Consider the following 26,268-nt stretch of genomic DNA (forward strand, 5'->3'; position numbering starts at 1 on the left):
CCACCACCACCCCGCCTTTCTCCTTTTGCAAGAAAATAATTTGACAGTCGATTTGCTGACAGGGGAGGAATTTGCATCCTGGATTAAAAAAAAAAAAAAAAGACCGAGAGGAGCTTGGGAACGGTTGCTAGGGGTGGGTAAAGGGTGAAAAAAGGGGGGCGCCGGGGAGCAGATAAGAAGGGTTAAGGGAGGGGCGAGGATGGGGAGCAATGCAAAAGGTAAGGCCAGGTTACCGCGGCTCGGCCCCGAGTGGGCTGCGGCCGGGGGAGGGGCGAGAGATACATATGTATTTCTGTCTTCTTAGCACACCCCCTTCCCTAAGCGATGGCTGAGAGGCGGTGCATGCAGACGGGGAGTAAGTTTCCTGAAGGGGAGGGTGGATGCACGCGCGCGGCCCCGCGCTGCAAATTTCCACAGGGGAGGGAGAGTGGCTGGATGCGGAGAGTTTGGAGTTGCTTGCGGCGGAGGGCAGGAAGGGGAGCAGGGCCGGGAAGGGGGTTGGCGGGCGCTATCTCTGGGAGTAAGTTTCCAGGATCAGGAGAGCCTGCACGCTTGCTCGCCAGTAAGTTTCTGGCCGGGGAGGGCGAGTGGGGAGGAGGAGAGGGAGGGGTGCATGTATATAGAAGGGGGGAGGGGGGGAGCAGATTTCCTGCGGGGAGGCTGAATGCATATGGAGAGTAGATTTCCTGAAGGGAGGGTGGAGGCATAGACGGACCGAGTAAGTTTCTTGCTCGGGTGGTGGCGGAGGTGGTGGGTTGGTGCTTTGGTAACGCTGAGCTTCCTACCGGGGTTGGGGAGCACGCTGGTGGGTGGGGGTGGGGGATGCAGGGCCGGGTTCCCTGCTGGGGAGAGGGGCTTGCATCTGGGGAGTATGTTTCCTGGCGGAGCGATATTTGTTTACTGGCTGAGGGCAGTACTGTAAGTGAGTAGCGCTTCGAGAAGGCGGCTCTGACATAAATTAATATTGAAATTACTCCATCAGCTCTGCTTCTCCCCCATCTCACCCCCCCAAGCGGAGACTGGTCTTCTTGTCGGATTGCCCATGCACTTGTTGCAGAAACAGCCAAGGTAGGCAAGAAGCTTATTAAGTTTCATTTTTTAAAAAAATTAGTTGGGGGGGATGCTCAGTGAGGAGATGGGGGAGGGGAAGGAAAAGTCTCCCCCCCACTTCTTTACTTTCAGTATGTTAACCGGGCCTTCTCTCTGCTTCCCTTCTTCCCTCTTTCCTCTCGGTGCTGCACGGCATCCCAGCAAAGGGGGAGGGGTGCGAGGGGCGCTAAAATTGGCAGATCGGGCTTAAAGGGTGGTGGTGGGGCTTGCACTTGAAGGGTGTGATGCTATAAAGCCTTCATTCTTCCAGCCAAGAAACTGCAGGACCCTAGGGATGTGCCTTTTGGGGCTTTGGACATGATGCATATATGTATATATATGCGCCTGTGGGCTCTTTGGGGGCCCGAGTACCCACCAGAAGTTAAAAGTGGCCACCCAGGCGAGGGAAATGTGTGGGGGGTAAACCTGCCCCTCCAGTCTTAACTTCAGTTTGGGAGTTGTTGCTGGTGATCTAAATAAATAGATATTAGAAAACCACCCGTTCACTGACGGAGGCCGAGAGCACCTGGCCCGTGGCCTCCGGTCAGCCCTGGGCTGGGGCATGTGCGCCTGCCATCCTTACGTGAAAAGAAAATGACATTCTGGTTCCTCCGTGGGTCTTGGGCTGGCCTGCGAGAGCCAGCTTTGTGGAAACTTCCCAGACCCGGCGGCTCTGGCAAGTGAAAGTACGTGTTGAAGCCGGTTGCTAACAGCGTGGCCTGGGCTGTCTTGGGAAGTGCATGGAAGTGATGCTTAGGAATGAGGGATCCAGGGATGGCTATAAGGAGTTCTTTAAAAAAAATGCCTCCCGGGCCGGGTGGGTGCGCTTTTTAGCAGGCCTTGGAGCAGAGCGTTAAGAAAGGAGTTTTCGGTTGTCCCAGTTGGTACCAACCTTCGGCATCATTAACCGTTTCAAGAAAGCAGTCTGGCGACCGACCATGGGGTTTGGTGCCCACTGGAAGGATAACAAGCAATAGTACTCAGCGGTTTACCAGTTAACCAGCCGTCTTTGCTCCTCCCTGCCTGTTTTCCTGGTACTCAGCCTGCTGGTTTCTGCAGATGGGTGGTTGTAGGTCTTGGCTGTCAGGTACCTGGATTATGCTGGGAGTTTTAACTTTGCCAGGATAATTTTAGCACCAGAGGTTCAAACCCAGACATGCTTAGTAGGGTCAGGGAGTAAACACTAGGCAGAGTGGTTAACTAAAGTTGGTTAAGCTTTCTGCAGTTCTGTAGCCGGGCTCAATTCTAGCAGGGGAAATAATGGGTTTAAAAATATTTCTCTACGTGTTACGGATGGACAGTGCTTTCTTTCCTTCCTGTTATCAGATTTCCAGATTGAGAATTGGTTATTTGGCAGCTTGAGAGCTGAGTTAGTTGGGAAATAAATATTGCCATTTATCAAATGTTCCTAACTAGGCATTCGTTAAAGCTATTAATTTTCCCCTGCTGAAAGTCTGCGTCTGGCGGTGTCTATTGCTGGGAAGGTAAACACAATCTTTATGTGTGTTTATCCCAGGATAGTGGAATTATTGACATGGCTACCCTCGAAGCCAAGAGCAGTCATTCAGGTTTTTTTTTTTTTTTATTCTTATAGTTATGAGATTTATTTTATTGTCTTGCTTTGGCCATTAATCAAGTCACAGTAGCTTTTTTTTCTCTTCTGCTGGGAATGTTCTTGTGGTAATAAAGGTTTGAAGGCCCATGAATCATAATTCATTCTTTTAAAAATATCGTGGTGATTGTCAGGATTTGATTTATAGGCATTGATACAGGGAGTGACACAGCTCTTTGGGCCCCGCCCTTTTAGGCATGTCCGTTTTTGCCAAAGATTTGTTGAGAAGCCAGCTTGACATCTCAAAAAAAGAGCGCTTCCGTCTGCTTTATGGGCATTGAGAAGATTAATTTTGCAGGTTCCATAGTAAACACGAGTCTTTTCACAGCTTGGGAAGCAGGCTTCCACATAGCAGGCGTGTGTTAATATCACATAGCATTTATGTGAGCTTGCTGTGAAAACAGTTGTTCTATGAACTGTGTGGAAAGTACTCCGTTTGGCTTCCTTTAACCCGCTTGGGCCTGTGGTTTTTGTTGAGGTAGGAGCATTAATGATAAGGGAGGGGACTGCTGCTTATATAATAAAGTGTGTGATCACAAAAGCAAAGCTTATGTATCATATTCTTTTTCCTATCCTTTGATGGTTGGGTTGGACGTAATAATCAAAAGCATTGTTTGCTTGGGAAAAGTATAAGGATTCTCCATAAAGTTGATTAATCAGAAAGTATTGACGTTGTTTTGCATTCAGTGGTTGCCTCGAGTTTACAGTATTTGAAAAGTGACCAAGAACTTTTAAGGTGGTTTGATGCTCACAGCAGGGGGGAAATGTCCAGTGTCTAGCATTTCTGGACTTCAGATTTTTTTTTTTAATTAGGAGCGCACAGTTTGATCCATGAGTTACATCTGTGTCTGAAGTTCTGTCATTTGGTCTTGTGGAGAGAGCTCTCCAGAGAAGTCTCTGGAGGTCTTGACAGTGTCTTCCTGGGCCAACGGCCAAATTGCTTCATGGACTTGTGCTGAGTTGATTAACTTCCGTTTTTGTCTTCTCATGGAGAGAGTGGAGTTGTACCTTGGCATTCCAAAAAAGACTCTTGAGTGGCCTGGTTATCTTGACCATCAACGCAAGGAAAAACTTAGGAAAGCCTGCCACCGACCGTCTTGGGAAAAAAAGGGGCATGGTTGATACCCAATTATATGTGTTAATAGAGAGTGGCACCAAAAATAATTTCAGTTCATCTTGGAAGTTTCCCCTGCAACCAGCTGGCTCACCTGTCTAATTATGCTTGGTCAAATCTAAGGTTAATTGAGCAGACCAGAAAGCCTAGTTGTGGCTTTACCCACTGTCTGTGGAAAATTCACACTCGGGTAATTGGAATTTGGTGGTATATTTGCCATAGGGTTCATGGTAGTGATATTGTATTAATGTCGCTTCTGGGATATCTCATATTTCACTGTGGGCATTTTTTGGGGGGAAAGCTCTTGATGTTTTTATTGTCTTTGAACATTCACATGTATAGTAAGGATCCAGACAAGTGACTCAGACCCCAGGCAGTACAAATTTGTGCTGATTGTTCTGCTCTAAAAGCAGTTGAATTCAGCTCATTTTATTTCTGACCTCATGAAACTGTGATTTAGGGAGGAGAGAGGGTTAGGATCAGCTAGGATCTTGTGGATTAGTAATATTTCTGAATTTGCATGTTTAAGGGGAACCAATAAAATAAAGAGGATATTACACAGTTGCTTTCTTTTGTGGGGAAGAGGGAGACAAGAGCAGCTGGATCTGTTCTTGGCCTGCTTTTCAGCGAGGCTACTGTGGCATTTTAAGGAATAATACAGGCTTGAGAACATGAGTTTGATTCCATGGCTCTCTTAATCTGTTTTTATTTTTTCTGGGTTAAATAAAATACACAACAAAAAGGCCCTGTGGTATTTTATAAGGATTTTCAAGTTCTCTGGGCAGCTGCTTGTAGGGCCTACTGGTTAATTGGGGTTTACTGAGGAAATGGATGCTTTTTGCTTTTTCCTCATGGAAGACAAGCTGAGAATGGGTGGGGTATGCTGAGCTATTGGGCTTTTGGTTTAGCAATATTAAAACGTTTTTGTTTTGTGTTTTGATAGAGAGGAAGGGGGGAAAAGAACCCGTGTGCCTAAATGGCAGCGATAAGTCTAGGCTCATAGACGGTAACAGTTATTTTCATGCCATGGCTGACTGGTTTATTCATTTGTACATTCGGCAGTTACTCATTGAGCACCCATTCTGTGCTCGGCCCTAAGTTTAGACGCTGGGAATATGTTGATAATTCAGAACAACATAATCATCTCCCTCTACCCATCCCCCACCCCTCTCCCTCGTTTACAGTCCAGAGGGGAGGTTGACATGTAAAGGAATAGATATTGCAAAATGTGATAAATGCTCTGATGAAACCCCAGGGAACGGTGACCTGGACTTACTCAGCTAGAGCAGCCTAGGAGAGCCTCTCTGGGGACTGGGGTGGGAGAAGCAGAGGGTACCACACAGCCTGGGTGGAAGGCCTTTGGCTTTGGCCATTGAAGAGAAGCGCGGGTGGATAACGGGAGGGAGAGAGGGCACAAGAGACGACTGACCAGGCAGGGCTCTGGGGGCCTTGAAAGGTTTGGGTTTCATCCGAAGTGCAGTGGGAAGCCATTACAGTGAGAAGGGACACCCCCTACCCAATGCATTGGTGGAGAGGGGTGGGTGTGGAATTGGGGAGCACAGTGCTGTGGCAGTTGGAGCAGGGCAGGGGGGAGGTGACAGAAGGTGAATGGAGGGGAGCAGGCGGGTGCCAGACGCACATTGAAGGTAGAATGGGCAGGGCTTGGGGATGGACTTGGTGGGGGTTGGGGAGGAGGAATCTAGGATAACAGGTTTCTGACTTGAGCAGTTGGGTAGTTGGGTGGTGCTATTTGCTGAGATGGGGAAGAGGGAGAGGGAGGGGAGCAGAATCACGCCGTTTCTGTTTGGGCTCCCTGGAATCTGAGATGCCTGTTGGACTCAATGAGATGTTAAGCAAGCGGTCTGATACGAGCATCCAGTGTCAGAGGACTGGCCAGGCAAGAGATGAAAATGTGGGAATCGTCAGCCAGGGGGTGGTATTTTAATCCAGGAGACTGGCGGACACGTCCTAAGGAGCCTGGAGGGAAAAGGCGATGCATACGAGTGTGCCGTGAGATAAGGCCGGAAAAGTCACCAATGGATTTGGCAAAATGGAAGTCATTGGCAACTTTGCCAACAGTTTCAGTGGAGCGATAGGTTGGGCAGAAGCAAGGTTGGAGAGGTTGGCCGGGGAGTGGGAGGCGAGGAACTGGGAGTGGCCTGTGGAGACAACTTTTGGGCACAGCTTGACCCAGAAAGGGGGCCAGAGGAATGGAGTGGGAGTTGGAAGGACATGGGGTAGAGGGACGGGGTTTTTTGAGGTCCTGGTGGTATATTTGTGTGCTGATGCGAAACAGTGGAGAGGAGATGGTTGGTCAAGAGCAATGGGTTGGGTCACCTGAGCAAAACCCCTCGAGGCCTGTGGGGGAAGATGGGCTTTTCTCGGAGGAGGGACACTTCCTCCGTGTGGCCAGAGAGCAGGTGCAGGTGCGGGAAGGTGAGGGAGCTGCGCTGGGGCCCTGAGGTGCTCTGCCTCTCCGGGCTGAGGCCGCACCCGCCCTGGGAAGGGCTTTGGGCTCAGGACTTGAGTCCTACCGGAGCCTGCAAGGGTTAAGACTGCATCAGAAAATTGTGCTGCATTTTTTTTTTTTTTTGAGCATTTGACTGCATTACTGAGCAGCACAGAGGAAAGAGCAGACGCTTTCGCTTGGAAAAGAGTCTTCAGTTAAAGTAATTCGGGCCTCACCTTAGATTTATTTGAAAACTACGATTGGAAAAAGACCTCCGCGATGTTCAGCCCTGTTCTAAAGTTGGTGGGCACTGTGTCGTATGTTTTGAACAAGAAGCTCCAGAAAAAAAGGGCAGAGATCTGCCTCTCCTTCAGGCTGCCTTTCACAAAAAATATGCCATCGACTGCCCGCCCCTGTGCCAAGCATGGGGTCTGCATGGGAGGTGGTGTGGGGGGGGGGGGGGAGAGAGAGTCAGAAAACACGGGGTGCGGTCCAGCTCCATCTTTGCTCTGGACAAGTGGGCCTCTGAGCCTGTCTCCACATCTGCAGAAGGAGGGTGATGAGGGTGATACCATCTGTCGCCTCCCTTCTCAGACTTGTGAGGATGGAATCAGATAATGTACGGAAAGTGCTATGTAAACTGTAGCAGGCAGCAGCGAGGTGAATTGAACTTCAGCCAGATCTTCTTCTCAGATACAAAAACCTGACAACCAATGAAGCCCGTCCCTGAACTTCCCAAAGCGTCTACTAAAAGCTGTTCACCGTGTTCACTCCCATTTATGTTTCCCCCTCGAAGCTACTTTCTATTTGGGGTTTTCAAGGCCTCTGTGATCCCTTTGGCGAAACTGACCTCGCTGCTGGAAGGCAGGCATCAGAGTGCCGGCTGGGAAAGGTCAGTCAGTAGAGGTTCAAACTCTGATTCCATATTTAGAACCTGAGACCTGTCCACCCAAAGGGCCAGACTTACTTGGTTTGTGAACTGGGTGCAGGGGAACCTTGAACCCACCCAAGAAACCTGACTGTGGTCCCCTGCTGTGAGCAGTCTTCCTTTGGCTCAGCGTTTGTTTTTTTGCAAATGAAAACTGTTGTGTATACTGACTCTACCTACAAAACAGTCCTTTAGCCTCTAGTCTTACTGTGTATGCTGGGGAGTCATTTCCAGTTTTAAAAAATAGCCCATGCCCTAGCCAGTTTGGCTCAGTGGATAGAGCGTCAAAGGGTCCCAGGTTTGATTCTGGTCAAGGGCATGGACCTCTGTTGCAGGCTCCTCCCCGGCCTGGGCCCTGGTCGGGGCACGTGCAGGAGGCAACCAATTGATGTGTTTCTCTCACATCGATGTTTCTCTCTATCTCTTCCACTCTCTCTAAAAAAAAAAAATCAATGGAAAAATATACTCGGGGGAGGATTAACAACAATAACAAAAACAAAAAATAGCCCATATTTTCCCTAATCAGACCCTGGCATCTGCTCAGTAGGGTGAGGCTCTCCTTCTTTCTTTCTACATTAATTTTTATCATGAAAAATCTTTAAACGTATTCAAAAGCAGACAGTAGTACAATGAACTCCCTCGTGCCCCTCACCTGGATTCGGCGGGGAGGCAGCTTTTGCACACCTGTGGGTAACAGGACCTTCTGGATTTATTTGTGTAATAAATACAAGTTGTCATTTTTGAGAGCTCAGTGGAACCAATATCAGTCTGGTTTCACAGAGAGGGGAAAACAAACAGCAAAAAATCAGAGAGGGAGGAAATGGATGCCGCCATTGAAATAACTAGTGTTTACCTAGGTCCAAAGCCTCTTTGACTTGTCCTATTTTATCTGTCTTGCGACAACCGTAGGAGGTAGATATTATTCCCATTTTACAGCCGAGGAGAGTGAGGCTCAAGAAGTAGAATTGAAAAAATATAAATAAGCGATGAACCTGGAGTCCTATGACCGGCCAGCTTTCAAAAGGTGTCTTGCGACAACCATAGGAGGTAGATATTTTTTTTTTTCTAAATTTTATTGATTTTTTTACAGAGAGGAAGGGAGAGGGATAGAGAGTTAGAAACATCGATGAGAGAGAGACATCGATCAGCTGCCTCCCGCACACCCCCTACTGGGGATGTGCCCGCAACCAAGGTACATGCCCTTGACCGGAATCGAACCTGGGACCCTTCAGTCTGCAGGCCGACGCTCCATCCACTGAGCTAAATCAGCCAGGGCGATAGGAGGTAGATATTATTCCCATTTTACAGCCAAGGAGAGTGAGGCTCAAGAAGTAGAATTGAAAAAATATAAATAAGCGATGAACCTGGAGTCCTATGACCGGCCAGCTTTCAAAGCCCGGGTTTAATGCCCAGAATTTAAATGGTCTCCAAATTTCATTGCGCTCTCAAATAGATATTGCTACACAGTATTAAGTAAGAATGGGATAGAATATATGTAAGAGATTATGGAAACCAAAACGTGCATCTGGGAATTTCAGGCTTCTAAGTCTAGTGACCTTAGTTGGAAATAGATGATTTCAGCGTGTTTGGGGCATTACATTTTTAAAAACTTGAATTGTCTGGTTCATTCTGGAGCACACAGCTTTAAGCCTGCCTCATAATTAAAGCCAAAACTTGACTTTAACAAATCGCATGGCTATTCTCCATCAGCCTCCTACGCTCAGCCCAGTCCCTTCTGTGGGGCCCCTCCGTGGAGGAACCAGGACAGTCCGTGGTCGTTTTTAGATAATGTGGCCTTCGGTCTCCAGGCCCTGGCTTTGGACATACTGGGCCATGGGCAGTGTGCTGCCTTGGAAAGTTTCCTGAGGGTCTCAGGGGTCTTTGTCATAACAAAGGCTGCTCCGGGGGCTTCTCTTCACCTTTGGGAAGTTGCCTCCAACCTAACTTCTTTGCACGATTTCTAAAAGGAAAAAAAAAAAAAAAAAGATGGATTTGATGCCCAGGGAGTTTTAATAGGCGTGTCCTTTGAGTTCCCTCTGTTGTCATCACAGTGGGAGATACTAAGCTCCCTTAGAATTCAGCCAAAGGATGCCAGTAATTGAGGCTGATTGTTAAGCATTTGGACTTGTTCACTTTTCTTTTCTTTCTTTTTTTTTAAAATATATTTTTATTGATTTCAGAGAGGAAGAGAGAGGGGAGAGAGAGATAGAAACATCAATGATGAAAGGGAATCATTGATCGGCTGCCTTTCTGCACGCCCCCTACTGGGGATCGAGCTGGCAACCCTGGGCATGTGCCCTTGACCGGAATCGAACCTGGGACCCTTCAGTCCACAGGCTGACGCTCTATCCACTGAGCCAAACCAGCTAGGGCTTCTTTTTGAGTTGGGTGAACACATATGAGCCAAGGGGTTTTCCTGGGGAGCCACAGGAGGTAGGACATTTAGGGGTGTCTTTCCTTTTGAAGAGTCTGAGCTTCTTCAGAAACCAGCATGAAAGTCAAACAACTTCACTGTGCGGACACTCATTCCTGAAGTCCTTCTTGAGGGCCCTGTGTGCCTGCTTGTGGGTTAGGGCTTTGGGGGTGGGCTGGAGGGGGAGTTCTTGGGCTCTGCAGCCCTGGGTGCTGTTGGCATACTTATCACTGGGCGTGTCTTCCACCCCTTCTAGACTGCCCTGGGGAGGGCAGAACTGGGTCATTCATTCTTACGCCCCCAGCACCCAGCACCCAGCACAGAACCTGGCACTAGTGACTGCAGTATAAACGCTCACTTTATTTAAGAATCAGCTTTCTGTTGTTGTTTTGCCTTCGGTTTCTCTCTCCACTGGCTGTTGTTGGAGGAGAAACCCAGGCCTCTCTGCCACCAGGGTCAGTCAGTTCTTGCAGCCGCTGAAGGAGATCAGACTAGAGAAACGTTTCCTCCCTCTTGCTTTCGTGGCCTCACAGCCTCTAGCTGGGGTGGTTTAACTGAGCTCTGAAATGCAAATGCGGCCCCATCCCCCATCCCTTTTAATAAGTGACATTTTGTTAAATCAGTTATTCAAGGCCTTATCTATATTTCTGTCTGTGCTGGCTTAGTCAAAATAGGAAAGAGAGTGAATATTAGATTTCTTCCCGCCCCTCCTCCCTCCCTCCCTCCCCTCTGAGCAACTCTGCATAAGATTTCTGATAGGGGAGGGGCGCCGTGTCCTTGAAGAAGTAAATGCTGCACGCAGGGAAAAATGTGGAGGGCTTTGACTTGTAGCGAATGCTGTTTTTCAGCAGCTGCGATTTTTCCATTTTTCTTTTTCTTTCTGTTTTGATTAGTGGAACTCATTGTGCTCCAGGGTTGGGATTGCGTTGGGGGAGGGTGCAGAGAGAGAACAGCTTTTACTGGGCGAGCTCGAGTTGGGGAGGAGGTAGGGGAGAAGGGATTTATTGAAAATATATGTCTACTTCTGCTATGATAAAGCGGCGGGCATGTAAAAATGCAAGGGGGAAATCATTATTGTGGTAATGTAGGCAGAGCGCGCTTTCTCATTAGCAGAGCTTAGCCCACGTGGAGGAGGAGGCTGCCTGGCTGCTTTGAGAGTTGGGGTATTCAATAATAGCAGAAACTCAGGGGATTGTCTCCACACCCCCCCCCCCCCTGCTCACCCCCTCCAGCTGCCTTCTCCTTTCTTTCTCCCATCAGTTTGTAACCTTTTCAAAGCTGCTTGTTGGATTTCATGGTCTCCTTCCTCATCCCTGCCACCCCAAAATGCTGTAAGGACGGTTTCGTTTTTAAAGTTAGAGGGAAATAAAATAAATTTCCTCTTGGGAACTCGAGAAGAATTTTGGCAACACGTGATGAGTCAGAGATTGGATTATGTCCATCCCAGCGAGCACCAAGGATCAGCTATTTAGGGGCTCCGGAATTTGCATATGGGGGTTCCAAATCGCTTGCTACTGTTTAAGGAGAGCTTACGGTGTGCCTGGCGCTGTGCAGATGTGTAGTCATTCGGCCTCCCAACAACTGTAAGAGGCCGAGGTGATGCCCGCTTTTCCCTCGAGGAGACGGGCTCAGAGCATTCCAGCACCCAGCTTAAGAACACGCAGGTGCCGAGTGGCGGAGCTGGTCCCCAGAACCAGGACTAACTCCAAGGACTGCCTCCTGATCATTCGTTTTGCTGCCTTTAGAAGCTGGCTAGTCACTTCCCCTGTTCAGATCTCTAGGTTCGGAAACCTGGGCAAAATAGAGCCACTGCAAGGCCAGGTGTGGACCGTGATGGGAGGGTGGGCAGGGTGTTCGTGAGGACTCATCCGAGCGGTAATTCTAAGGAAGGTGGAGGTTAGGGACTCACATCTTCATTAGAAGAGGTGAATACCCCGCCCCCGCCCCTGCCAGGCCACTTGAGCATCAAGCCTTTATCATTGAGTGCCTCCCCTGTGCCAAGAGGGTACCAGTGGCTGGAAATACCAGGACAAGGAAGGGACAGAGCTCAGAGCCTAGTGGAGATGGTTATGAGGACATGTACATATGATTCACGGTGATGCCTGCCTAGGAAAAGGCAGCATGTAGAACAGAATGTGCGAGAGACGGTGCGGCAGGGAAGCCTTCAGAGAGAGGTGGGACGGGGTGGCCTTGTGTGGGTTCAGTGGGGGCTTGCCGGGGAGGCAAGGGGGAGGGAACAGCATGGTGAGTATAAGAAGCAACATGCAACCTGGCCTGACCGAAACGTTACTTCAAAACTTACTTACTTAACTTCATTTCTATCAGCTTCAGTTTAATGCTCTAGAACCGTGCTGTCCAACATGGTAGCTGTGAGCCATGCATGGCTATTTGCATAGAAATTAATTACAAATTAAGTAAAACGAACGGTTCAGCTCCTCAGTTGAACTAGCCACTTGTCAAGTGCTCAGTAGCCACACGTGGCGAGTGGCTGCCATGTTGGAAAGCATCTAGAACGTTTGCATTGGTGTAGAAAGTTCTGTGAGCTAACACTTTGCTGCTAGGTTTCTTCTGCAGGGAATGTCTCCTCCTTTGCCCCTCATCTGGCTCATTCCCGCTTCCTCCAGGGGCCTGCCCTAAGCACCCCAGCTTAGGCCTCTCCCCCACTGTCCATCTGCATCGCAACAATCCCTCTCTGTGCCTGCCTCCCCCACAGCATTTGCATTAGTGCAGAAAGTTCTGTGAGCTAACACTTTGCTGCTAGGTTTCTTCTGCAGGGAATGTCTCCTCCTTTGCCCCTCATCTGGCTCATTCCCGCTTCCTCCAGGGGCCTGCCCTAAGCACCCCAGCTTAGGCCTCTCCCCCACTGTCCATCTGCATCGCAACAATCCCTCTCTGTGCCTGCCTCCCCCACAGGACTTCTGGCTTCTTCAGGGCGTAAGCCAGGTCTTGTTCATCCTTGTGCCACGTCCTGTTTATCATTGTGTCCCCAGGACCCCGCTGGGGTCTGGCACGTGGGACACTCGCAGTGACAGGTGCAGGTGATGGGGCTGGAGAGGTAGGCAGGGACTGGGCAGGGAGGACCTGGTGCCATGTTATGGAGCTTGGTCTTGACCCTGTAGGCAGTAGGAGTCACGGAGGGTTTTAGTGAGGAGGGCTGTGAGGCGGGGATGGGGTCAAGCCTGCTTTATGTATTAGAAAGATTACTCGAGAGGTGTGGAGGACAGGCTGGAGCCACTGAGCTTGTAGGTCAAGAAATGAGTTAGAAAAGTGCTGGGGTGCCCTGCATGACCTTGGGCAAGTCACTTCAGCTCCCTAAACCTCAGTTTCCTGAAATGGTCACATCTACTTGGATAGGTCGTTGGGAAGATTAATGGCAGAATATACGTAAAAAATCAGTGCTGTGTAAACCAGATGGTGACACGTGCCTGTGGGATGGAAGTCATGGACTCCACAGCCTGCTGAGCAGACTCGTGGCCCATCCCCTTACCCTGGTCAGAATGTCATGGCTCAGATTTGCACAACGGTCTCCTGCTTTTAAGGCTCGGAGGAGACGCTATTCAAAGCTTCATTAGAGCTAAGACTTGGTGTTCACCGAAATTGTGTAAATGGTAAGTGAAAGTAGTTCGTAAAGCTTCCTTTTGGGGAGGGAGACTGCAAATAGTACACGGTAATTATAGAAGATTTGGAAAATATTGACAGGTGCCAGGAAGAAAATAAAAATAGTCTTTAATGCCTTCCTATTAGCATTTTAATCATTGCCTCCCAGAGTTTTTCTCTAGGCGGCATCATCTGGGGTCAGACTGCCTGGGTTTGAATCCAGGAGCCTCCGCTCTCTGGAAGGGATGACACTGACCTGTAGGGCTGGGTGAGATGAAATGAGATGATGCATGTAAAACATTTGGGGTGCGCCTGGCAGATAGGAAGTTCTCAATAAACACTTGCGATGATACTATGCTTTAAAATAGCATGAGGGGTATTTTGAATGTGTTTTAATATATTGCTCATTAAGTAAATGTTCCTTAGAAACTATTTTTCTTAAATGGTTGTTTAGCACCCTCTCAGGTGGGTTCTATGGTTACTAAATATTTATTTATTATTTATTAACTAGTCTCTGTTATTAGAAATTTAGCTTATTTATAATTTTTGACTAGTATAAATAACTAGAGGCCCGATGCACAAAATTTGTACGAGGGGCTCAGCCCTCGCAGCCCCGGCTTCGTCCGGACGGTCGTTCTGCTATTCAGTCTAATTAGCATATTAGCTCTTTATTATATAGGATGCTTTGATGAATATCCAGGTACATAAATCTTTGATCACATCTCAAATTCTTTTCTTTTTTTTTAAAAAAATATATTTTTATTGATTTCAGAGAGGAAGGGAGAGGGAGAGAGAGATAGAAACATCAGTGATGAGAGAATCATTGATCAGCTGCCTCCTGCACGTTGTCTATTGGAGAATCGAGCATGCAACCTGGGCATGTGCCCTTGACCGGAATCAAACCTGGGACCCTTCAGTCCGCAGGCTGACGCTCTATCCACTGAGTCAAACCAGCTAGGGCTCAGATTATTTTCTTAAGATAAATTTCTGGAAAGGGGAATTGCTGTGTTAGGAAATGGGCATTTTTAAGGTTCTCGATAACATTTCCTAATTGTTCCTCACAAACTTTAAAAATTGATTTGTGTTCGCACTACTAGCATATGAGAGAGAGTACTCACCTCACTTCATCATTGTTTCGCAACAATGGTAATTCTTGTGTCGCATGGATTACCTTCTAAACAAGACGCATCGCTTCTCTGGGCTTCATTTCTTCTTGCTGCAAGGTGGAGTGCAGATGTCTCTTGCATGATGACTATTACTTGTTAATTTAGCAAGATCTTTGTATTTTTGTTGTGGAAAGACTGTGCAGATGACCTGAATTATTACCAGAAGTGATTCTTTCTGCTGAGTTAGGATTTCCTCATGTTTATGGAGAGACAACTTGAGGCGTGCTCTCACACCAAACACTGTGAGTGAGCGGCCAGTGCCTGCCTGGGGCGCAGGATGTGTCTGGTACCTGGCCTGTCTGTGTTGGCAGACCAAAGCATTCTTCGCTCATACAAATGCTGCCAATAACTGGCTGCAGAATTGCAGGGTCTCTGTCCAGTTTTCTAGGAATTTGTTCTTTTTGAACCTTTGTAAGAAAATGAAGGCCACTTTCACCTCCCTCAAGAAAATACCGTAATCATCTTATATGAAACCAAATATTGAGGAAAAAAGTTGCTCTGAGAATGCCAAGGAGTATAAAGAAAATGAAAACCAGTCATCATTTCATCATCTTGATAGAACTTCTGCTTTAAAAAGTTGTTTCTTTCTAGTATTTAAAAACAAACAAACATGTCTTTACATAGTTGGATGCTTGCTGTGCGTGATTTTATATTTTGATTTTTAGAGCCTACCCTAAATTAATACTTTAACCATTTCCTGGACAATACAAGCTTCTCATAACACTTAGACTCCTTTTATGTCCTTAATGCCTTTTGAGGTTCTGTGATTTTTTTAAAAAAATATGTTTTTATTGATTTCTCTTTTAGAGAGAGAGGAAGGGAGGAAAGTAGGTTTATAGTTGTGAGTATGTGAAACAGTTTATTCTTGTATTATTATTTATTACTTGCTAGAGGCCCAATGCATGACATTCATGCAAGAGTAGGCCTTCCTTCCCCTGGCTGCCAGCACCAGCTTCCCTCTGGCACCCGGGACCTGGGCTTCCCTCGCAGCCCCAGCTTCATCCGGAAGGTTGTCTGGAAGGACATCCGGTCTAATTAGCATATTATGCTTTTATTATTATAGATTATATTATTTTCCATATGAACAGCTATACAACTACTTTCGCCCCACCCTGCATATTAAATTCCACAAGACATTATTTTAAAAAGTCAATAACTTAGATTAATCCACATATTTACTCTTTTTTGTGTGTTCTTTCTTTCTTCTTGTATAACCATGCTCAGTTCTTCTCTCAGATTAGTTACCTTCTGTCTAAAGAACTCTGTTTAGTTGTGTGTGTGTGGGTGTGTGTCTGTGCCTGTGTGTGTGGGTGTGTGTGTGTGTGTGTGTCTGTGGTGGAGTGTGTTTGCTGGTGTCACAGTTCTCTCAGTTTTTGTTTGAACACCTTCATATTTGGAGAATATTTTCACTGGATATAGAATTCTAGCTTGTCTTTTTTTAAAAAATTTATCTTTTAAAGATATTCCATTGTCTTCTGGCTTCCTTCATTTCTATTAAAAAGTAATCTGTTAGTTTTATTGTGGTTCCTTTGAAAGTAACATATTTGTTCTCGTTAGCTTGGTTTTTAGCAGTTTTACTATGATATGCGTAAGTGTGGTTCTCTTTGTATGTATTCTTCCTAGAGTTTGGAGAGCTTTCAGAATTCATGGTTTGGTTTTTTATTTTTATTTTTGGAGGGGGGTCAGTTTTAGAAAATTCTTAGGCAGTTCTCTTCAAATACTGCTTTTGCCCCATTATGTCTCTCCTCTTCTCAATTCCTATACATATGTTGGACCCTTTCATGATATTCTACATGTCCCTAAAGCTCATTTTTTAAAAATTTTTAATTAATTAATTAATTAATTAATTTTTATTAGTTAAGGAATTACAAATGTGTCCTCATCCCCCCCATTAACCCCCATCCTCCGGTTCCACCCATTCTTTCTCAGAAGGTGACCTCACTATCTAATTTGTTGATAAGATACTGAATTTCCCCAGCATCCTTTGTCTCGGTGTCAAAGTTCCTTTCTATCTTCTCCTTGACTGTTCATTTGTCTCCTGTTTCTGAGGAAGATGTCTCTCCTCCTGGCCACTGGCAACCCTCAATCTAGTGCTCATAATCTTTCCTCGGGATATTTCTCCACCAGGATCTCTGTCTTCAATCTTTTCTCCACATTTGCCATTATCCTCTGACCTACAAAAGTTCTCCTCAACCTAAAACCTTCCCAAGCATTTTTCTTCTTGGGTGAGTGATCCTTAAAAGATGTTTTTCCCTCCTACCATTTGGAAACAAAATGGAGACAACCTCATATTTTTAAAATTTATTTTAAATTATAGTTGACATACAATATTATATTCGTTTCAGGTATATAACATAGTGATTAGACTTTTATATACCTTACGAAGTGATCACCATGATAAGTCTAGTACCAATCTGGCACCATACATAGTTATTACAGTATTATTGACTATATTTCCTTTGTTAAACTTTACATCTCCATGACTAATTTTATAACTAGCAGTTTGTATATAATCTCCTTTATTGTTTCTGGGCATCCCCCTACCCCTTCCCATCTGGCAACAATTAGTTTGTTCTCTGCATTTGTGAATTTGTTTTGTTTTTTCATTTACCTATTTTTTTTAGATTCCTAAGTGAAGTAATATGGCATTTGTCTTTCTCTGTCTGACATGTTTCACTTAGCATAATACCCTCTAGGTCCATCCATGTTGTCACAGATAGCAAGATTTCATTATTCTTTATGGTTGAGTAATATTCCATTGTACATATGTACCACATGTTATTTATCCATTTTGTTAAGGGGATTGTTTTTTACGATTGTGGTTTTCTTTTGGTTTGGTCCTATTTGCTGGATACTTGGTCATTGTTTTTTGGATGCTGGGCATTTTACATGGACAGTGTAGAGGCTCAGGTTGGTGCAACACCTTGATTCAGTGAAGGCTGCTCTATTTCTGATTCGCCCTTACTTGTAGGGTGGGTGTTTGTGAGGGTCCCTCCTATATGGTAGGCCCGGATTTTCAAGGTTTGCTTTTCTGCCACTGAAACCAAAATCTCTACTTAATTTCTTAGTCTTTTAACAGCCTCTTTCTGCTTGGATGCCAGGGTCTAGCCCCCCACTCACGTGGCTTAGGTGTCAGCAGATGCCTTGAGGGGAAATCTGCAGAGCACTGGGCTCACTTCTTTGTGGTTCACTTTCCTGTGGTATCTTGGCCTGTCAGATCCTGGATGTCTTTGTAGCCCTGGACTCCAGTTTTTAATCTTCTCAGTTTAGGGAGAAAGCTGCTGCAAGCTTGAATTTGCTGCTTTCTGTTTTACCTCAATGCTCCTTCTAGCAGATTGGAAAATGTCCCGAAGGGAAGCATTAGCTACTGATGTACACCTCACTGTGCTTCCCTTGGTCCCTCAAGTCCCAGCTGTCTTGTTGCACTCCCATACCTTCACACCGTTGTTATTCTGGTTATTATTACTGTTTTGTATTTTATCTGCCTTTTATTGTTGTTCTGTATAGGAGTCTGATTAGTTTAGTAGCTGTTAGGTCATAATAGCTGAAAGTGAAGTCTAATTCTGTGTCTTTTATTATCTGCCTCATAAGTATTTTTCATGTCTTTACAATTTCTTTATTAGGTGATTTTTAATATCTGCACAAAAACCCCTTCTTATGACTTTCAGGATTTACTCAGCCATTCTTCTGCTGTCAGATATTTAGGTCATTTCCCATAATTTACTTTTATAAATAATGCAGTAAATGTCTTTGTGCAAAGCATTTTATTAATATTTTAAAAGTATGAAATAGGACTTTCGGAGTTGGAAATATTAACCAGTAGTGATTGTTTTCATGTATACGTCACGTACATAATAAAACTGTAGACCTTTTCTCAGATATTTCAGAAGAAGCCTTCCTTTTAAAAAAAAGTGTTTTTCTCGCTTTAAAAATATTTATATAATGCTTACCATGTGCCAGACATCCTTGTACATGCTTTATTCTACAAACTTGAATTCTCCTAAGAGCCCTAGGACACAGGTACTAATAATGAACCTGGTGGTAAAGGTGAGGAATCTGTGGCATGAGAGGTTAGATAACTTGCCCAAGGTCAGACAGGTAACATGTCCAAGGTCACACACTTGTCCTAATGCAGAGCTGTGCCATGCATTCTGGAGCTAGCGCCCATGTTTTTAGCTACTACAATGTACCATCTTGAGTTAATGTTTTAAGTTATTACTTATTTTCTACTAATTTTAGCTTATTCCTGGGCTTCCCTAGCCTTTCCTTAATTGGGCGTTATTTTTCTCCTCTGCAGTGTAGTCGCTGGGGGGTAAGTGTGAGTGTGGGGACAGTTTGGGGAAGGAGGTGCCATGGACTGAAGTGGTTTTGGGGACTAGGGCTGTGTGCTGGCAACTCACTTTATAGATTGACCAGGTAAGGTTGCCTGGTGGCCTGTCATGGATCTGTTGGTGGTCTCTGGTGTGGATTTAATGACAAGGGACTTTCTGCTTCCATCTCTGATGTGACTGGTTAGTGTTCGCTGGGCCATTGCCTCTGCACTTTACAGAGGAAGAGTAAACTAATCTTTCTTTTTCTAGTTCCACATAACATCAGGATAAAGAGTAAAGAGGTATAAAGAGAGGGCTCACGCACCGGTTGGACTGTCAGGCCAGCCACAGGGCATCAGGGGTGGGAAAGGTTAAGTGCTGGTGCGTTGAACCTAATAAGTTGCAGGAAGTGGATGAGAGTAAGGAGCCTGTTGAACTTGGTCTCTCTTTGGAGCTTGCTGTACTGTTCCTTGTATATCTCCAGGTCCCTCCCTGTCATATTTTCCTGGTACCCATTCTCCTCTTTCATCTTCCTACCCACCTCCCATCTTCCTTTTGGGTCCAGTATTTGGGAGGGTGGGAAGGGTGGGAATTGGCTGTTTTCCTTTGGGTTGTTTGAGTTTAGAACTTGCAGTGATTCGTCAGAGAGGGCTTTGCAGGAGAGGGAGCTTTGAACTGTATTTATTAAATGGTGTCAAAGGAGGCTCCCAGGAAGACTGACCGAATGGCAGGAGAACCTGTCCCTTCCCTGCTTACAACCCTTCAGTGGCCCCCGCCTTAGTCATTGAAAGCCAGAGACCCTACAATAGTCCGGACACACCTTGTCCCTTCTCCACATGCTTCTGTGACACCACCTCCTTCCACCTACTGTTCTCCACCTTGCTCACTGCTCCAGCCACATTGGCCTGGCTGTTCCTCTAACTCACCTGGCCTGTCCTTGCCTCAGGGCCTTTGCACAGGTCATCCTCTCTGCGTGGGTTGCTCTTTCAGAACCTAGATACCCATTTGCATTGCTCACTCTCTCCTCCTCCTCCAAGCCTTTTTGCTCAGCTGTCTCTCTCTTCCTCATTGAATTTTTCTCACTGCTGTATTTACCCTGGGCCCGCCTCCTGCCTGATTTCCCCACCCCCTTTATCGGCTCTTTTTCTTTTTCTTTTTTCCCCCCAAAGCACTTTAACCTCTAGCATTCCATACAGTTTACTTGTTCATTATCTTTACGGTCTCCTCCCTCCTGGAAGAGGAGCCCCGAGAAGCCAGGGATATTTGTGTGTTTGCTCCCTGCAGCGTCCGGAGCCCCAGGATCACGCCAGGCACCTAGTAGGCCCTCAGTAAATGCTGAACGCTGGATCCTTCGGGGCTCTGTGGGCCCTCCAGCTCAAGAGACTTTTATCACATCTTAGGATCTGGAAAAGCTCTTTGCCTGTTGGAATTTTTTTTTTAATTAAGATTTTTATCATTGTCATCCCCTTCCCCCTTCCAGTTCATTTAAGGCTGTTATGAAACAAAACTCATTATGCTTCAGAATCTGACAGAGCTGAGGCCCCGGGGAGAGTGGGAGCAGGCAGCAGCCCTGTGTGCTTCCTGCCATTCCCCTCCTTGCTTTTCTCTGTGGCGGTTCACTTAGGGCGGCCTGGACCCACTGGGTGGAGCTGAGCAGGGCTCCCAGACCTCCCAGGGCACATGGAGGGAGGGTCTGTTGTCAGCTGGAGAGGAGATCTGACCTTCCTGCCCTGAAGGGTTTCTCCGGCACCAGTACTCAGGATGGAGGAAGAAGGGGGCAGGCTGGAGAGGAGAGAGAAGGAGGGACCTGCGTTTCCCGTGGTTCAGTTGGAGGAATCATGTCACAAGGGGGAATAGGAGTGTGGTCTTCCTTGAGTGTGACTATAAGTTTTCACTTAAAATAGGTGGATTTCATTCATTTGTTCAACAGGGAAATGGAATGCCTGTGGGGGGACAGACAGGCCTGAGGGCTGTGGGCCTGAGACTGGAGTCAGATCTCCGGCCACTTCTCCCTCTACTGCAGGAGGGACACCACCAGGGACCGCGGGTGTAACCCAGTGGCTCAGAGCCAGGGTGTTGAACTATGGAATGCCGGGGGGACAGACAGGCCTGAGGGGCTGTGGGCCTGAGACTGGAGTCAGATCTCCGGCCACTTCTCCCTCTACTGCAGGAGGGACACCACCAGGGACCGAGGGTGTAACCCAGTGGCTCAGAGCCAGTGTGTTGAACTTCTCCTGGATCTGTGGGTTCCTGGGAAGTGGGAAGGCCTGCTGGGAAAAAGTAATGAGTGTGGAAGGGAGGGAGGAGGCAGCATGGATGAGGAAGTGGCTTAGACTCCTCCCAGCATTCTTTTTGAACCGTTTCCCTAAAAGAATCCATGCTCTGGCTCTCAGAGTCTGGGCAGACCTGTCCCCTGACTTCCAACAGGCCACGGGTTTGCTCTAGGCCTCAGACCTTCCAACTCTGCATCTCCTTTTGACTTTTGGTTTTTCTTATGAACAAAGAGAGAGAGCTTAGAGAGCAGTCTTCTTGGATCAGAACAGGAATCGGCCAGGATAACAGAATGACTGCTAAACTATCAGCGTGCAGTGGGGTCAGGCGTGGAGACCTGAGAGAGGAGCGTGAGGGGAGCTGTGGCCCCCCAGCCCTGAGGTTTCACCCTCTGCCACCCCTTCCACCCCAATCTTGGTATCTCATCAGCGAATAAAGTAGCGATACCAACTGATTTGAGTTTCACCTTCTTTCATTTCCTCTCGCCTGTCTTCGGGTTCTGGGGCCATAATGAGCTCCAGAAAGCCACCAACCGAATGAATGATCAGCTTCTGAAAAATCGAGCGTGCAGAACTAACACTGTGCAGTTGCGTTATAACGGAGATGTACTGGTAGAATAAGGGGAGATCCTTGAGCTTACCATTGATGCATTGTCCCGACCAGAAGTTACATGGGAAATAAATGAAATGATTTCCCCCTGGTTGGTTCTGGGCCTGTAGCTTAGTTGTTTAGAATCTGAGGCTGGGGAGCTTTGAGCCCCACTTGACTTGACTCCTAGAAGCAGCCCCCATGGCCTGCCGAGCCCACACCGGCTGGCTCTCACTGCAGCTCTGGAGTGTACACGACTTAGTATGATCCATTTTGTCCATGGAAGAAGGAAGTTCTCTAGGCATACCTCCTACGGAGATATCAGGAGTCCCATTTAAAAATATCTATACTAATAAAAGAGTAATATGCTAATTAGACCGGGACACCTTCCGGACAAAGCCATGGTGGCAGGGCCGAGGCAGAGGTGGTTGGTTAGGGGCGATCAGGCCAGGAGGGGAGGGCAATTGGGGGTGAGCAGTTGGGGCCTAAACCGGCAGTTGGACATCCCCTGAGGGGTCCCAGATTAAAGAGGGTGCAGGCCGGGCTGAGGGACACCCCCAACCCCATGCACGAATTTTATGCACCGGGCCACTAGTATATATATATATATATAAAAGAGCTTATTTCCTATTTGCTAAGCATTTGTTATTATAAGTCCTGAGTAAATTAGGTCTTTGTGCTTGTGTATTCGCTTGATTTGGGCTCATTTGAAATAGTTAAATAAATAAATATTATTGAATCCTCACTATATGCAGAACAGTAGGCTAAGCATTAGATCAAAGATTGGCAAACTTAATAAAAGTAAATATTTTCAGCTTTGTGGGCCAGTCTGTCCTAAGTACTCAACTCGGCCACTGTATCATAAAAGCAGCTATCGACAATACATAAATGGGTGAGTGCCAATCAAACTGTATTTATAAAACCAGGTGGCGGGCCGGATTTAGCAGGCAGGCCACCGCTGCCCAACCCTTCAACCTCTTCATTAAAGGTACAGCTATGGCCTGGCTGGAGTGGCTCAGTTGGTTGAATGTCGTCCCTTGCACCTAAAGGTTGCCAGTTTGATTCCCGGTCAGGGCACATACCTGGGTTGTGGGTTTGATCCCCAGTCGGGGCATGTATGGAGGGCAACCAATCAAAGTTTCTCCCTCACATTGCTCTCTCTCTCTCTCTCTCTCTCTCTCTCTCTCCCTTCCACTCTCTAAGCACGTCCTCTAGGGAGGATTAAAAAAATAAGATATAGCTATGTCTCACAAGGATATTTCTCACTTTTTCTCTGTCTCTCTCTCCCTTCCTCCCTTCCACTCTCTCTAAAAGTCAATGGAAAAAATATCCTTGGGTGGAGATTAAAAAAAAAAAGATACAGCTATGAACAAAACAGACAGGATCATGACCCTCACTCAGGGAGCTTTCATTCTTGCTGGGAATAATTCTTTGCTGCTATTAGCAGCGTTGCTCTGAAACCAGACTTGTCGTAAGTGCTTGGCAAGTAGCTGTGTGTGTGGGGGGTGGGGAGGTGCGGGGGGGGGGGCACTGAAAACCTAAGTAACTTTACTGGAGAAAAAGATTCTAGTGAACACTCAGTTCCGAGTCTGGGGGTGCTGTGAGCACTTACTTTGGCATATAGATACTATTTGTGAGTTGCTATTTACCCCACTTAACATACTTGCAGGTGCATATTTCCATGGTTGGCCTGGATTGTATAATTTTAGTGGCTACATAGTATTTCTTGCTGAGTTAAGGCATGTCATGTGCCCGAAGTGTAGTTGGTATTTGTTAGATGTTTGTTTTCAGTTGCAGGAAAAAGCCTTTCAGAGTTGAAAAGGAGCTGGTTTCTGCAGAACCTCCACTGGTAGGAACTGTTGGCTTGGGAGAACTCTGGGAGAGCGAGGCATGGGTGACGTCCTGTGCCAACCTCCTGGGTGACACACAACATCTTGCGGCCAGGGATCTGACAAGGAAGTGGGCTGTCAGTGCAGAGGTTTAAGTGACAAGCTGACCTTTTACTTGAGCGCTGCTCCCCAAGTGCAGGGAAAGCATCTGTGGGCTGTGGAGCAAAACTTGGAGCTTTGTGGGGGCAAACCGGGAGGAAAGGCAGCCCCCTGCCAAGAAGACATCAAACCCCAGGGGACTGGGTTTTGGTTCTGGGGTGAAACTGACCTTGATTTGGCTCTGACTCTGCGTTTGCCCCTTATGTGCTGGGATGGGGCACTTCCTTAGACTCTGTGGGCCTCAGTTTTCTTGACTGTAAAATGGGTCTGTCATATTCATTCCGTAGAAATGTGATTATCAGATGAATAATCTAGTCAGCATATAACAACATAGCGCTTGGCATATAATAAGCATGTATTATAAGTAATAGCTCTTATTATTTGCTGTGAAGTGTGTGGTCCATGTGAGGCTCACAATTCCCGATCATCGTTGTTCTACTATTACTGTTATTGAGGAGGTACTGCAAATTGCCCTGGACCAAGACCGAAGAGGCTCCGTCCTCTGTAGATCCTTCCCTCCCTTCAGTCCAGGTTTGGAGGTGCCATCTCATCACCTCTACATCCTCCTACCCCTTTTATAACTCAGGTGGGAAGATCAGACCCTGACTCATGAGCCCAGGCTTGTAATGAGATCAGGTTGGAGCCTTAGAGTCTCCTTTATTCCGCTATTCATGCATTCATTCGTCCAACACACAGAGGCCCTGCTTCGTGCCTGTTCTACAGTGTGCAGTGGTGACGAAAACAGGGTTGGTGTTCGGCTCTAACCGAATAACCCCACAAATGTTTAGTTTTAGACTCTGATAAGAGCTGGGGAAGGAGAGTACCGGACATTAGGTTGGGAGAGGATCTCTCTTTTTTTTATGAGACACTTAATTCCATTCGTAATCAGGGAATACAAATCACAATGCAACCTCATGAGTGAATCTTACTAATCTGAGGTAGAATTTTAAAAAGACCCTGACTATTCCATATAGCACGATATCTTCTGAATAAAATTTAAAGTCAACAAAAAGCTCAAGACCCGTTGTTTAGGGACACAGAAATATCGATAGTAATAGAAGTGTAATATGCTAATTAGACCGGACGGCCGAACAGCGGAACGGCCATCCAGATGACCTTCCAGATGACCTTTCGGACAAATCCAGGGCTGCGAGGGCCGGAGGCAGCTGGGGCTGAGAGGGCCGAGCCCCTTGCATGAATTTCTTGCATCGGGCCTCTACTATATAATAAAACCGTAAACGGTGGGTGGTGGGTGCTTGCAGGTTCCGTCTGTGGGCCTCTCTGAGATGTGTTCGTGAGGAGATCCCCAAGTGCAGTGATAGAGATTGGAGCGGGGAGGAGCCAGCTCACGTTTTGAAGGCCTAGGGCAGTGGTCGGCAAACTGCGGCTTGCGAGCCACATGCGGCTCTTTGGCCCCTTGAGTGTGGCTCTTCCACAAAATACCGGCTTCTGCACATGGGCCACGAAATTTCAATTGCACTGTGGTATTTTGTGGAAGAGCCACGTGGTATTTTGTGGAAGAGCCACACTCAAGGGGCCAAAGAGCCGCATGTGGCTCGCGAGCCGAAGTTTGCCGACCACGGGCTTAGTGGACTCTTTTGTTTTTGTTTTGGAAAGTTGTGTGTGTGTTTTAAACCCAAATTACAGATTGTTATCCATCAGAGCAGTGACAGTAGGTGCATGTGTGTGCACTTTATTTATTTTTTTATTAACACGGACGCGTATTTTGATGACCACAGATGCAGATAGGATATGGGAAACGGCGGCTGCCTCTGATATCGCTTGTTTCCTGCACATGCAAGGTGTGCTGGGAGCTCTCAGCTCTGGAGGGCTGTGCCTGCAGCAGGTGTGAGCTTCCCCGTCGCGGGGCCGCTTTCTCATGAAGGGACAGATGTGGCTGGTGAGGAGGCCCCTCGGTTTAGTTCCAGGCAGAGCTAGTTCAGAGATGAGTAAGGAAGGAGCAGTTTCTGGCGGTAGATTTGGGCTCAGACATACATATCGAAACTCTTCCTCACTTTCGCTCTTCTCGTCGATGGGCTAAGGCCTCCTGATCTCTTGCGGAAGGACAGAGTGCAGCTGGAGGGAGCACCTTCGCATGAAAGAACCGGAGAGGAGGCGGGATGGGCTGGAAGAAGCCAAGATGAGTTCCTCTGGGGATGAAGAGCGCACCTGGTGGGAAGGTTCAAAAAGATGCTCGTATCAGGCTGCTTGACCTGAGATGACGTGGAGGCCCCCAGAGGAGCAGAGCCCCTGCTATGTGAGCGTGGCCCTCCTGGGCAGCAGTGAGAGGAGGAGGAAAGCTTGCAGAGGAAGGAGGGAGGCCAGAGGAGGCATGTGGGCGAAGTGGGACCGGGGAGCCAGAGCACATCCAGTGACTGCTTGCGAGAATAGGGAACGCTTCAAACACCCCTGGAGGGTTTAACATGTGGGAGACAGAGCGGGCTGGTCTGTGCGGTTCCAGAAGGAAAAGCTAGGATTGAAAGGTGGAAGAAGCTGTAGGAGGAGAGATGTGGTCTTAGAATAAGTCAGTGTTTTTCAAACTGCAAGTTGCCATCCATTAGTGGGTCGTGCAGTCAATTTCATGATCAAGACCAGCAATTTAAAAAAATGAAATAGAACCCTGGCCGGTGTGGCTCAGTTGGTTGGAGCATTGATTCTGGTCAGAGCGCATGCGTAAGGCAACCAGTCACGTTTCTCTCTCACATTGATGTTTTTCTCGCTCTCTCCCTCTATCTTCCTGTCT

The 26,268-nt window shown here is 47.0% G+C and overlaps 1 protein-coding gene across 1 annotated transcript in view; it reads left to right on the plus strand.

Annotated features, from left to right (window-relative positions):
- Positions 1-47: 47 nt before the first annotated feature.
- TRERF1 (transcriptional regulating factor 1) overlaps positions 48-26,268 on the plus strand; it is a 212,641-nt gene continuing 186,420 nt past the window's right edge. Inside the window, exons 1-2 of the mRNA XM_014532964.1 lie at positions 48-562; positions 983-1,068. The gene's annotated coding sequence lies outside the window, so the exon portion shown is untranslated. The remainder of the gene's footprint in view (positions 563-982; positions 1,069-26,268) is intronic.

The sequence above is a fragment of the Myotis brandtii genome, unplaced genomic scaffold (assembly GCF_000412655.1).
Source record: "Myotis brandtii unplaced genomic scaffold, ASM41265v1 scaffold929, whole genome shotgun sequence".
In the NCBI taxonomy this organism is placed as follows: Eukaryota; Metazoa; Chordata; class Mammalia; order Chiroptera; family Vespertilionidae; genus Myotis; species Myotis brandtii.